The sequence below is a fragment of the Palaemon carinicauda genome, chromosome 36 (genome assembly GCF_036898095.1).
Source record: "Palaemon carinicauda isolate YSFRI2023 chromosome 36, ASM3689809v2, whole genome shotgun sequence".
NCBI classification, from domain to species: Eukaryota; Metazoa; Arthropoda; class Malacostraca; order Decapoda; family Palaemonidae; genus Palaemon; species Palaemon carinicauda.
Window position 1 is genome coordinate 69,426,381 of NC_090760.1, and position 12,349 is coordinate 69,438,729.

The 12,349-nt window shown below is 35.1% G+C and overlaps 1 protein-coding gene across 2 annotated transcripts in view; it reads left to right on the forward strand.

Moving 5' to 3' along the window:
• Nucleotides 1-6,480: 6,480 nt before the first annotated feature.
• The window catches only part of LOC137628884 (uncharacterized), a 54,059-nt gene continuing 48,190 nt past the window's right edge, over nucleotides 6,481-12,349 (forward strand). The window contains exon 1 of one of the 2 annotated variants that reach the window (XM_068360137.1): nucleotides 6,481-6,621. The gene's annotated coding sequence lies outside the window, so the exon portion shown is untranslated. Of the gene's footprint in view, nucleotides 6,622-6,943; nucleotides 7,072-12,349 lie in introns of those variants that run through there. The other variant, XM_068360138.1, reaches the window with a different exon arrangement.

Here is a 12,349-nt window from a genome sequence, read left to right on the forward strand (position 1 = left end):
AATGTAATAAGGAATTCAAATATATCGGTGTGTGTGATTATATTTTACGATAACTATTCTCGAAAAGCGATTGCATTTCTTAAAAGAATAAGAGTAGACCTCTCTATCTCTTTCACATATATACATACAGTATATATATATATATATATATATATATATATATGAATATATATATATATATATACAGTGGTACCTCTACATACGAATTTAATTCGTTCCACAACCCAACTTCGGATGTAGAAAATGTTCGGATGTAGAAACGAATTTTCCCATAAGAATACATGGTAATTCATTTAATTCGTTCCTCAGCCTAAAAACCCATAATAATCCTTAATAAATGGCTACACATAATTACACATAACAACAACATAACTGCATAATATGAAAGAAGCATTTAAAAAAGATAATTAAAAAGAAATAATTAATAAAAAATGTGTTTTATTGCCACTTTACCTTAGAGACAGGCCAACGCAGGTGTAGGATTTGCTACGCCAGGAGATGGACGATCGGCGAGAGGTAGACATGGTGTTAACATGTTCTTTAAATAAATACTCTCTCTCTCTCTCTCTCTCTCTCTCTTGTTCTTCTCACTGTTAGTGTTAGAGACGTCTATTAATTTTTTTCTGAGAGAGAGAGAGAGAGAGAGAGAGACGAGAGAGAGAGAGAGAGAGAGAGAGAGAGAGAGAGAGAGAGAGAGAGAGAGATTTAAACCAAAAATGAGAGATTAAACAAAAATGTGTTGTGTACATTATGTTTATAACAGCGTTAACGAGTTGAAAGACAGTTAAATGTAACTAAAAAAACATTATCAGCGAATCTGAATTCCTTTATTAACTAAAACAAATACTGATACAAACACACTCGTGTGCGTATGCGCAAACACACACACACGCACGAGGAGACACGATCGGCGAGGAGGCAGAGATGGTGACTGCGATAACATACCGTAACTTACACTACGGAAAATTTAATCTAACTTAGCTTATTTATTTATTACTTTTTTTTATATTTCATATTTTTTTACATTTTTTTCTTTTAATTTTTTTATTTTCATCACTTTCAGTGACGAGTTACGTTATGTTTATCGCAGTCACCATCTCTACCTCCTCCCCACCGTCTCTCTTACTGCGTAGCAATTTTTGCACCTGTGTGTGTGTTTGTGCATACGCACACGAGTGTGTTTGTATCAATATTTGTTTTAGTTAATAAAGGAATTCAGATTAGCTGTATTACTTTCTTAGTTACATTTAATTGTTTTTCAACTCGTTGACGCTGTTAAAAATCATATGTAGGCTACTCTAAGCACATTTTTGTTTAATCTCTCTCTCTCTCTCTCTCTCTCTCTCTCTCTCTCTCTCTCTCTCTCTCTCTCTCTCTCTCTCGGAAAAAAAATAATAGACGTATCTAACACTATAACAGCGAAGAAGAACGAGAGAGAGAGAGAGAGAGAGATGAGAGAGAGAGAGAGAGAGAGAGAGAGAGATTTTATTTAAAGAACATGTTAATGTTATGTTTAGAGAGAAACAGAAAAAGAGAGAAGTTCTTATTTAAAAGAGCTTGTTAATGCTTCATGGTTTTCTTTGCTTCACTTTTTTCTTTCTTTCTGTTCATCACGCTGGCCCTTCTCACAAATGATCGTTGCCAATAATCTCTTTGTCCTTTATCCCTATCAACAAAGGCGTTCTATCTCTTCCAGGGTATTGCTAAGATTTTCTTGTAATAATGATGATCCCCTTCGATGGTTATTTGCTTTAATGGCTGCCTTCAGCTTGATGATCCTCGAGATCATAGGCCTATTCCGGCCATACTGTTTAGCCATACAGTATCACTCACATGCACCACTGCTCTCATGTTTTTCTATAATTCTCTTGCTTCAATTCTAATGAAAGAATTGCCTTCTTCCTGTACTGAAACTTAACTTCTTAGGCACCATGATTATAGGTAAAATCAAAAAGGAAATGTGAGAAAAGGAAGAAAATAAGCACTGTTAATAACAGACCAAACAGAGGACAACCGCACAATACACACAAGAATAGAGAACTGAGCACTCCACGCTCAATGGCGTAATGTTTACTTCGTGTGTCGAAATAAAATTCGGATGTAGAGTCAAAAATTTGCTCGAATTTTACTTCGGATGTTGGAAAATTCGGATGTAGATACGTTCGTGTGTAGAGGTTCCACTGTATATAAATATATATATATATATATATATATATATATATATATATATATATATATATATATATATATATATATGAATATATGTATATATACAGTATATATATAAATATATATTATATTTTCATATTTGTATATATTATATATATATATATATATATATATATATATATATATATATATATATACAGTATATATCATCATCAATCCTCGCACTTCTTTGAGTGATATCGGTAATTTCCCTCCTCCTCACAATCGAACCATCCTAACGATGTTTTGGTTGTTTAAACGTCAGGCCACCTTTCAACCTTTCAGGGCTAGAAGGACATGATGTATCCAAGTTGGGTCTGGCGAGGCGACACCGGTTTTGTTGCTGGGTGTACAGAGGCTATGGCACTACCCAAGATTAGAGAACTTGTTTGATTTTGAAGTACTGTATCCTTCTCTAGAAGAGCTGCTTACCATAGCTAAAGAGTCTTTTCTATCCTTAACAAGAAGAAAGTAGCCACTAAATAATTACAATGCAGTAGTTAACCCCTTTGGTGAAGAAGAATTGTTTGGTAATCTTAGTGTTGTTAGGTTTGTGAGGACAGAGGTGAATATGTAAAGAATAGGCCAGAATATTCGGTGTACGGGTAGGCAAAGGGAAAATGAACCGTAACCAGAGAGAAGGATCCAATGTAGTACTGTCTGGCTAGTCAAAAGACCCCATAACACTCTAGCGCAGTGGTTCTTAACCCGTGTTCGATCGAACCCCAGGGGTTCGGTGAGGCAGTCCCAGGGGTTCGGCGGAGGTAACACAACACAAATGATATGAGAGTGGCACTTGCCAAAGATAAAATTATGCCACGGATTTCAAAAATTGTCTCTGAAAGAAAACAGCAAAAGTCACATTGATTTGCCATAAGTATTCATAATGTTTTTGTTTTTGTGTGAAGTTCATATTTTGTTGATTTTGTTCTTTGAACACAGTGGTTCTGTGTGCAAATGATGCATGGTTCATATTGTGCACTAATACAATATATGCCTAGGTTTTGAATTTGAAATATATGCTGATATATTTAGGTGTAGCTTTATTTTTCTTTTCCCTTTTATTTCGTTTACCTATATATATATATATATATATATATATATATATATATATATATATATATATATATATATATATATATATATATACATATACATATATATATGTTATATATATATATATATATATATATATGTATATATGTATATATATATATATATATATATATATATATAGGCCTATATATATATATATATATATATATATATATATATAAATATATGTATATATATATATATATATATATATATATATATATATATATAGGCTATGTATATATATATATATATATATATATATATATATATATATATACATATATATATATATACATATACATATACATACATATATATATATATATATATATATATATATATATATATATATATATATATATCTTTCCAACTATGAAGGGTTCGATGACTGTACATATGACACTTGAGGGGTTCAGTACCTCCAACAAGGTTAAGAACCACTGCTCTAGCGGTAATATCTCAGCGGGTGATGACCGTCTTGTGACGAGTTATTAATTGGAGAAAAAGATTTCGAGCTGCTAATTTGTTGCCACTGAGAACATCTCGCTCATTATGTGAAATGGTTGCCATGAAAAGCAACTCGCCCATTATTAATATAGGTGACATTATATCACCTGGTCTTAAGGAACGAATACTTCATAAGGCCTATTGGTAAAATCTCTGCCTGGTGATCGTCAGACTGGTCTTCGAGTCCCGCTCAAATCCGTTAGTTCCTTTAGTATCTGCAATCTCATCATTCTTGTGAGCTAAGAATATGGATTTTGGGGGAGCCTATAGGTCTACCTGTGAGTCAACATCAGCCATTGCCTAGCCCTCCCTGATCCTAGCCTGGGTGGAGAGGAGACTTTGTCACTGGTCATATGTATACATGGTCAGTCTCTCGGGCATTGTCACTGTCTCTTGCCTCTGCCATTCATGAGTGGTGTTTAGAGGGTTTAGTTAGATATTTATGGTGCATTATATCTCATAACAACAATCCATTACGTTTATCCTCAAATAATTATTTATATAACCTTTTACTATTATAGATCAATCAAAGTCTCTCTTTCTCTCTCTCTCTCTCTCTCTCTCTCTCTCTCTCTCTCTCTCTCTCTCTCTCTTACATCACCAAAATTGGAAAAAATACACAAGTGAGTCTACTGTTTCTAACCGAGGGAAAAATAATCATACCCGAAGATAACATTTGTCTAAATGGCATAAAGAATAAGAAGAACGTGACGTGGATTCTTCGAAATTAGCGAAATTTCTGGGAATGTAATGATTTCAAGTTTTGTCAGTCAAAATGCTTTCCTCTCCTTCTTCAGCTGGGAAAGACCAAGAAAATGGCGCTTTAAGAATCCGGCTGGACCAGATGAACCCCTCACAGACCGATATGGTGTGTCTAATTCATTTCGAGCTGAGATCAGTCTATCGAGAAATATAAGTAGAGAAAGGATGAAATGAATATTAAATCAAAGAAATGTTTTGGGGGAAATATGCAGACTCAAGGAAATTAAGACTGGAAAATTTCAGTAGCTAGACCGAGCGCCCGTGCGCTCATTTCATTTATAAAGACAAAATTAGAATTTATTTCTAATAGATAAGAAAAACGTATCATTTTTGGTTTGCCGCTTGGAAAATTACATTAAAATCATTGGCTTTGGGGAGTGAATGTTACTTGAGTCTAATAGAAATTAAACAATTGGTGCCTATCTACTAATAAATTTCAAGATCAACTAGCAACAGCATTTGCCATAAATTACAGAAAATGAAAAAGTTAGTTATCATATATATATATATATATATATATATATATATATATATATATATATATATATATATATATATATATATATATATATATATATATATATATATATATTTTTACCTTTCCAACCTCTTTTCTAATCATTGTTTTTTGGTAAAGCAATGGATAATCTAAAAAGTAACAATATCCTTAATAGGTTAAACTAACAGATTAGATAAACATGTTAGGACTGAAGTTACAATGAAAATTATGATGACACGATATGCTAGCGATTCATTATTATAAAATTGTGATGAAGGAATATATCAATGCATCTTTTTTACTAGTTGGATAATCACACCAAAAGACACGTGATTTCCATCATGTACCGAATAACCCCTTGTCATTTCCTCAAAGTAGAAAGCTAAAAGATAAAGGGAAACTGAATTGACTTTATAATTTCTATGGTTAATTAGAAAGCTTATAATCTATAAACGGGGAAGTAGAGGGAGAGAAAGAGATGTAGAGGCTAGACAGAGCGCAGACAGCAGTAAACTCCCGAGTGAAAATACCATTGATTTTCACTCTACGGCTCAAACTTCGTTCGGTTGAACGATACGAGATCCGAGTCACGTACTACAATGACACCTGAGAAAAATGTGTACTCAACAATTTCCCGATTATTAAATGAATTATTAACTTTTCCGAAAGGCAATAGGAAGGGACACCACTCCATAGCGCCCCTCAAATTATGCCCCCCATTCGGTGGACTTAACTTTGGCCGAAACAAAATAAAACTGGCTTAACACCTTCGTGAAAAGTTCTCCTTAGCATTTGCATGAATTTGCTGTCTTAAGGTTTCGCTACGTTCTTTTAGGTTCCTATATAATTCTTCGTACGTTCTTAAGTGCACGTACGGAGGGCGGAAATCGGGGAGATGCATTTCGGATGAATCTAACACGAGAATTTCCTGTTCATTGAGGAAAATAAGTCCTAAACTGGAAATTATCGACCTTCAGGCACGATTTGCTACGCATAGCTGACTTAGGCCTGGGCAAGACGGTCATTAAAGCAATTGCAAACTCAACTTCAGACATTTAATCGATAAAGTTTTTCGCGATGTTAATTTGTTATAAAATTTGATTTTAGCATAGGTCTACATTTACGAGATATTAACAAGCACTCGCTGAGCCGTAAGCAAAATTTTCTACTTATGTAACAATGTATTTCTAACAAAATTTAGAATTATAAGAATATTATGATTATAGAAAATAGTCTATTTTATATAAATTCGACCCATATAATGATACTTTCTTTACGAAATCATCCAAACTCGAATGCCATTCAGGACCATTTGCTTTCACTGAATTCGCCTTGGTCATACAACCAATCAGAACGCGGTGTCTTTCCCCTGTCGACCCTTTCCTTAGTTCTGATTGGGCGAGGCCTCCGCGATGGTGTAGTAATCGTGGGTACGGTTTAAACATCCCATACGCTTCTCCTTTGTTGGCGTCCCGATAGTAAACATTAAAGGATTTCTGTGTTCTATTTCGACGGGAGCCTTGTTGCCACCCATGACATGAGAAAAGGTAAAACACCCGTTAAGTTTGGCTTCTGCGAGGCCATAAAATGTCCGTCTCAGAGGCCGAAATAAGTTTGTTTAGAGACGATGAGTGAAATCTTGGTTGGGGGACTTTTCGGGGGGGTGGAGGAAACATTGGCTGGATGAAATGTTCGCGCATTGCAAATCCTTCGGCAGAATAATTCGTGCTATGGCCGAAGTTGTGACTGATTATTCACCCAATTCATACACCCCTGTCATTTATCTCTTCATTATAATCATCTCTTAGACCAGGAACGTGAATTTCTCAAATTTCGCCAATTAAAAGCCAACCAATGTCGTGTCGGATTGCGGAACCCCCTGGCCAGTTGTAACAACCACTCAATCCAAGGCACGACGGAAACGAAACTTTTTCTCACAACCCCATAACCCCACAACCTTCCTCTGCCAGTCGCCCTTCGTAGGGGCAGAAGAACCAGTGAGCATCTGTGTGTGTGTGTTTTGTGCCAAATTAGGATATCAGGTTATGGTCCTATTGATTGTGAAGCCTAGGCTAGGCTAAGACTCTCTCTCTCTCTCTCTCTCTCTCTCTCTCTCTCTCTCTCTCTCTCTCTCTCTCTCTCTCTCTCGTCAAGTGAATGCTAATGTATGTTTCCTTATTGTCTCAGCTTTATAGCATACATAGGCCTAATTCTGTGTTTCCAATTCTAGGTTTAGCCTGGCATCAGCCTATGCTGTAGGCCTAATCTATTCCTGATATGCTGCATGCAAGTATAAATATATTTCATCATTTTGGGAGCTAATTGCAAACGGTGAGGTCCAGGCATAGGCCCCAGGTCAATGTGGTTGGCCTAGGCTTTGGTCAATGTGGTTTGCTTAGGCCTAGGTCCATGTGGTTGGTCTAGGCCTATGGCCATGTGGTAAACCTAGGCCTAATTTACTCCTGGCTAGCATAGCTGACTTGGCCATAAATTTTGAAATCTTTATAGCTTGGTAATTAACATAGCAGACACCCAAGTAGAGTCTGTCATTGTTGTCTAGAATTTTTTTTAACATTTATGAAAGTTTTTAGCATATGTTATCTTTACAGAGTAGGCCTACTGGTGGTGAAGCATCTGGGGTTAGGTTTAACCATCAGAGTCTACAAGCTAACTTATGGATAGGTATTCTAAGATAGACTTCTAGAAGCTTATTTTTTGTCTACATTTTAGCCATATCCATTCAAGATTATCAAGAGATTGCCATACATTCAAGAGAACTTAACATAGGCCTATAGGCAAAAGCAATCCATTCTACACTACTTTTGAATAATCATAACGCCATGGTTCAGTTGTAGTTCAGATACTTATCATTTTAGGTTTCCCTTTTCATTTCTTTAAGTAGATCATACATAACCTAACCTGACCTTGGTGGCCTTAAAGCCACCTCGACCTATCTTGACCTTTATGGATTGAAATGTATGGTATAGGCTACTGAATTTATGAAGAATAAAGTTATACTTTTCTGATTTATATCCTTCGAGTTCAGAGCCATACAGGATCGTATTGAAGGCTCCCAACCTGTAAAATGACCTTCCGTGTGGTCCTGCACTTCTAGTATTGTAGGGTGATCTGTACTGAAACACTATACTGTGACCCTGATCTATTAAAATTCTGTGACTTAGCTGTCTGGCCCTTACTTTGACCTTGATCCTTGTAAGATTTTGGTCAGAACTTGAGCTTTGTTTAATGGTTGTGACCTTGCTATTGAGCTTTTCATGGTCATAACCTTGCTTTCAGATTTCTCATGGTCATGACCTTGCTTTTAAGCATTTTATGGTTGTGACCTTAATTTCGAGCTTTTTATGGTCGTGACCTTGCTTTTGAGGTTTTCATGGTCATGACTTTGCTTTCAGGCTTCTCATGGTAATTATTGGCCTTGTTTTCAGGCTTCTCATGGTAATTGATGGCCTTGTTTTCAGGCTTCTCATGGTAATTGATGGCCTTGTTTTCAGGCTTCTCATGGTAATTGATGGCCTTGTTTTCAGGCTTCTCATGGCTGTGACCTTGGCTTTCAGGTTTCCAATTGTCATGACCTTGCTTTTAGGCTTCTAATGGTCATGACCTTACTTTCGAGCTTTTCATGGTTATGACCTTGCTTTTTTCTGGTTCGTCTCAAGCTATGGGTGAATGGCTACTCCGACTTTCGTATGCATTCTTTAGTTTTAAAATATCAGTTTTGTTAAATAAGTTTTGAAAGCATCAGTAATCTGTAGTTTTGAGTTTATGGACTAATATTTTCTATTCTGATGATTTTGTGGATGTTGTAGCCAAGGCCGAGGGTCAGATGTGAAGAAAGCGGTATATAACCTACCCTGCCTTCAAAACTAAATTAACTTGATCAGATAGCTTCCTTACTTATGCCTGAGTAATGAGGTTTCAGTTTTCCTTATCCTAACGCAACTTATGAAACTAAGTAGTACTGTAGTGTGGTCTTCAGCCAGGGGCTCTCATCTTAATTTGTCGGACAAAAACTTGTCTATTCTCACTCCTGATACGGTATTGATATTAATCTCTGGCACTGTTGTTCAGTTAGTTCTCAATGCGTGTTGCATAAGATTAGTTCTATATGTAAGTTGCATAAGATTTTTCATAATTCTGATCAACATTTGCATTCCTATATATTCCCAGTTTGTAGTACTAGGTATGCTGTTAATTCTAACAGTCATGCCTTCTGTATCATAAGCCCAACACTACATCATATTCAATCATTTTTATTCCACCTGTCACCAGGTTGTGAAATGATCTTCCTAATCAGGCAGTTGAATCGGTGGAACTTCGGAAGTTCAGACGTACGGCAAATTTTCTATGTTGAATAGGTTGATATAAAGTCACCCTTTATAGTTTGTGACAGATCTGTTGTGACGTTGTTACGGGTCTTGAGATATTTTATATTCATTATTCCTTACTTTTCATATAGTTTATTTATTTCCTTATTTCCTTTCTTCACTGTGCTATTTTCTCCATTGGAGCCTTAGCGCTCATAGCATCCTAGTTTTCCAACTAGGGTGTAGCTTAGCTAGTAATGATGATAATAATACTTCATGGTGTTAACTATCGTTTTCCCCTGTTGCACTTGGGCATCAAATGTCATGGTCCCCAGTGCTGGACTTTATAGCCATAATTCATTAACCCAATTGTGATTCAGTCTTAAAGATCTACACTATACAATAATCCATTCAGTCATTGCTTCTTCATACCTGTTCTATTTGGTGGTTTCTTTCTTTTGTGTCCACCTTCAGTTTGTCTTCATTAACTTTTTGTCTTAAAGTTGGTGTTTAGAGTAAATCTGTTTGGTAATTCAGAGAAACAGATCTCCTTATGTAGATGATAGACAGTATTGTGATTGATAAGGAACATCTTCCTGTATTTCATCTCAAAAACTTCAAAAGTTCAAACTTGCAGCGAATGTTTTTATATTGAACAGACGTACATAAGTCTTTTTATAGTTTATATATGAAATATCTGTTTTAATGTTGTTACATTTTTCAGATATTTTGTTTTAATTGTTCATTACTTCTTAAATCGTTTATCTTATTTCCTTACCTCACTGGGCTATTTTTCTGTGTTGGAGCCCATGGGCTTGTAGCATCTTGCTTTTCTAACTAGGGTAGTAGCTTAGCTAATAATAATAATAATTAAGTTGGGTACTTCATTAATGCTTTTCTTATAATGTGAGCGGAAGTAGGTTGGCCGTGACTTTTTCTGGCTGCAGGTATAATTACATTTATTGCTAAGACCTTAAAAATGTGCTGTATTTTGCCAAGCATTTCCAGTGGAGACCATTGCTAACTTTAAGGTCAAGCTCATCCTTTTTCCAATGTTCTTCCCGTTTCCCTCAAGCCTGGGCTAGTTAAGTACATCAATTAGCTTATCTCAGTAGCCTTTGTGTTAGATATGAACCGATTTGTGTATTCAAGATGCGCAGATGCCTTTTGCATGTCTTGAAAGTTGCTTGGTACATGACGCAGAATTTTGACCCTGGAGTGGAGTGTGTTCTTGAAAAACATGGTCACCAAGATCCATATTAAATTAAGTTAGGACATTATTTATTGGTTTAAGTGTCGGTTGTTCTGTTGTTTATTGCTGTTATAATAAAGTTACAACTGAGACTGAGTAAGCAATCTATGGTCAGATGAATTGTTGTTTCCATATGGTGGAAATAATCTTTTTTTTTTTTTTTTTTTATAAAATGTAGCTTGTTTTGCCTTGTGTTCTTTCCCTCCATTTTTGTTAAGCTTCAGAACTCTTAATGGAAATTTTGTTTTATTTTTCTCTTAAAAGTTAAACCCTTATTAAATCATTGTATGATAATCAGGCCAAACCTCCCTTAGGTTAGCATCTGTAGAAGTCTACCCTTTTATGGTGTGTGCATAGCACGCCTTGATGCTTGTGCTTTTATATTGCCTGCAGGCAAAAATAAATATATGTATATAATTGCGAAATCTGGAATAACTTTTTCTGTATCTAATTGCATGTATTGCAGTATTTGAGTTTTTTTTTTTTTTCTTCCCTTTATAATATAGGTTTATGGTTGTCTACATTATTGGGCTTAACCTACTGACTTTTTGTTTTTGTTGTTTACTTAGACGTCTAATACTTGGTTGTTCTGTCCGTCCATTCATCCTCCGGTCAGGTTAAGTCTTGGAAATAAGAAATATAAAGACTAGGATCTTTGATTCATACAGTATTCCACTAGTGAAGGCAATATGCAGAGTTAGATTAAGGTCTCGGATGTTCATATTATCTTGGATTGACCGATTATTGAGAAAAAATTGCCTCCAAACATCTATTTACTTTGAAACATTTCAAAACTAGGCTCAATAAATTCACTTTATTGCATATTTTTTGTAGTACTTTTGTGCTCATCAGTATGATATCTTTCTAATAATGTTATAGATCTTCTAAACATATGTAGTAACTCCAAATCACTTTTTTATGAAGATAATGGCTCAACACTTCATTGCTATATGAAAATTGTGCCAACTAGATGACCATTCTAACCATAGATACGAAGTCTAAATTACTGCTGGAACTCTTGTGTATAATAAAAATGTATACACAGTATTATTATTATAAGCTTGGCTATAACCCTATTTGGAAAAGCAAAAAGCTATTAATCCAAGGTGTCCAACAGGGAAAAATAGCACAGTGAGGAAAGGAATCAAGTAAATAAACTACTAGAGAAGATTAAACTATCAAAAATAGATATTTCAAGAACAGTAACAACATTTTAGATCCTTTACTTAAATTTTTTCTTGTTCTCATAACATTGATGTGTTTTCCCAATTCCTTTTTTACTGGCAGTAAGTGTCGTTCAATCCTCATGATTTTTATCTACTCTTTAACCTATCAACTCTTCGCGTCTCGCCCTTTCATTTTTTCCTTCATCTCGCTTAAACTATGCAAGCAACACATCTCTACATGAAATTATTAGTTAATAAAAGGTATTAATGTCGTCGTTGTCATCTTGAGAATGATGGCTTTCCTTGCTGATTCCTTTTTTTTTTTTTTTTTATTAACAGTAATACATTGGGTTAGGAGTTTGATTTATTCTGGGAGCAAGCTTGCGAACAAAATGGTCATAACTTGAAACTATTTTTTCCTTAAGAAATGGAGGGATTTTGCTTAGTGCATTTTGCACTTCCGTAAATACTTGCATTTTTATGTGTTTTGTAATGGTAATTGTTATATAAATTATATCCTTTAACATCAGAA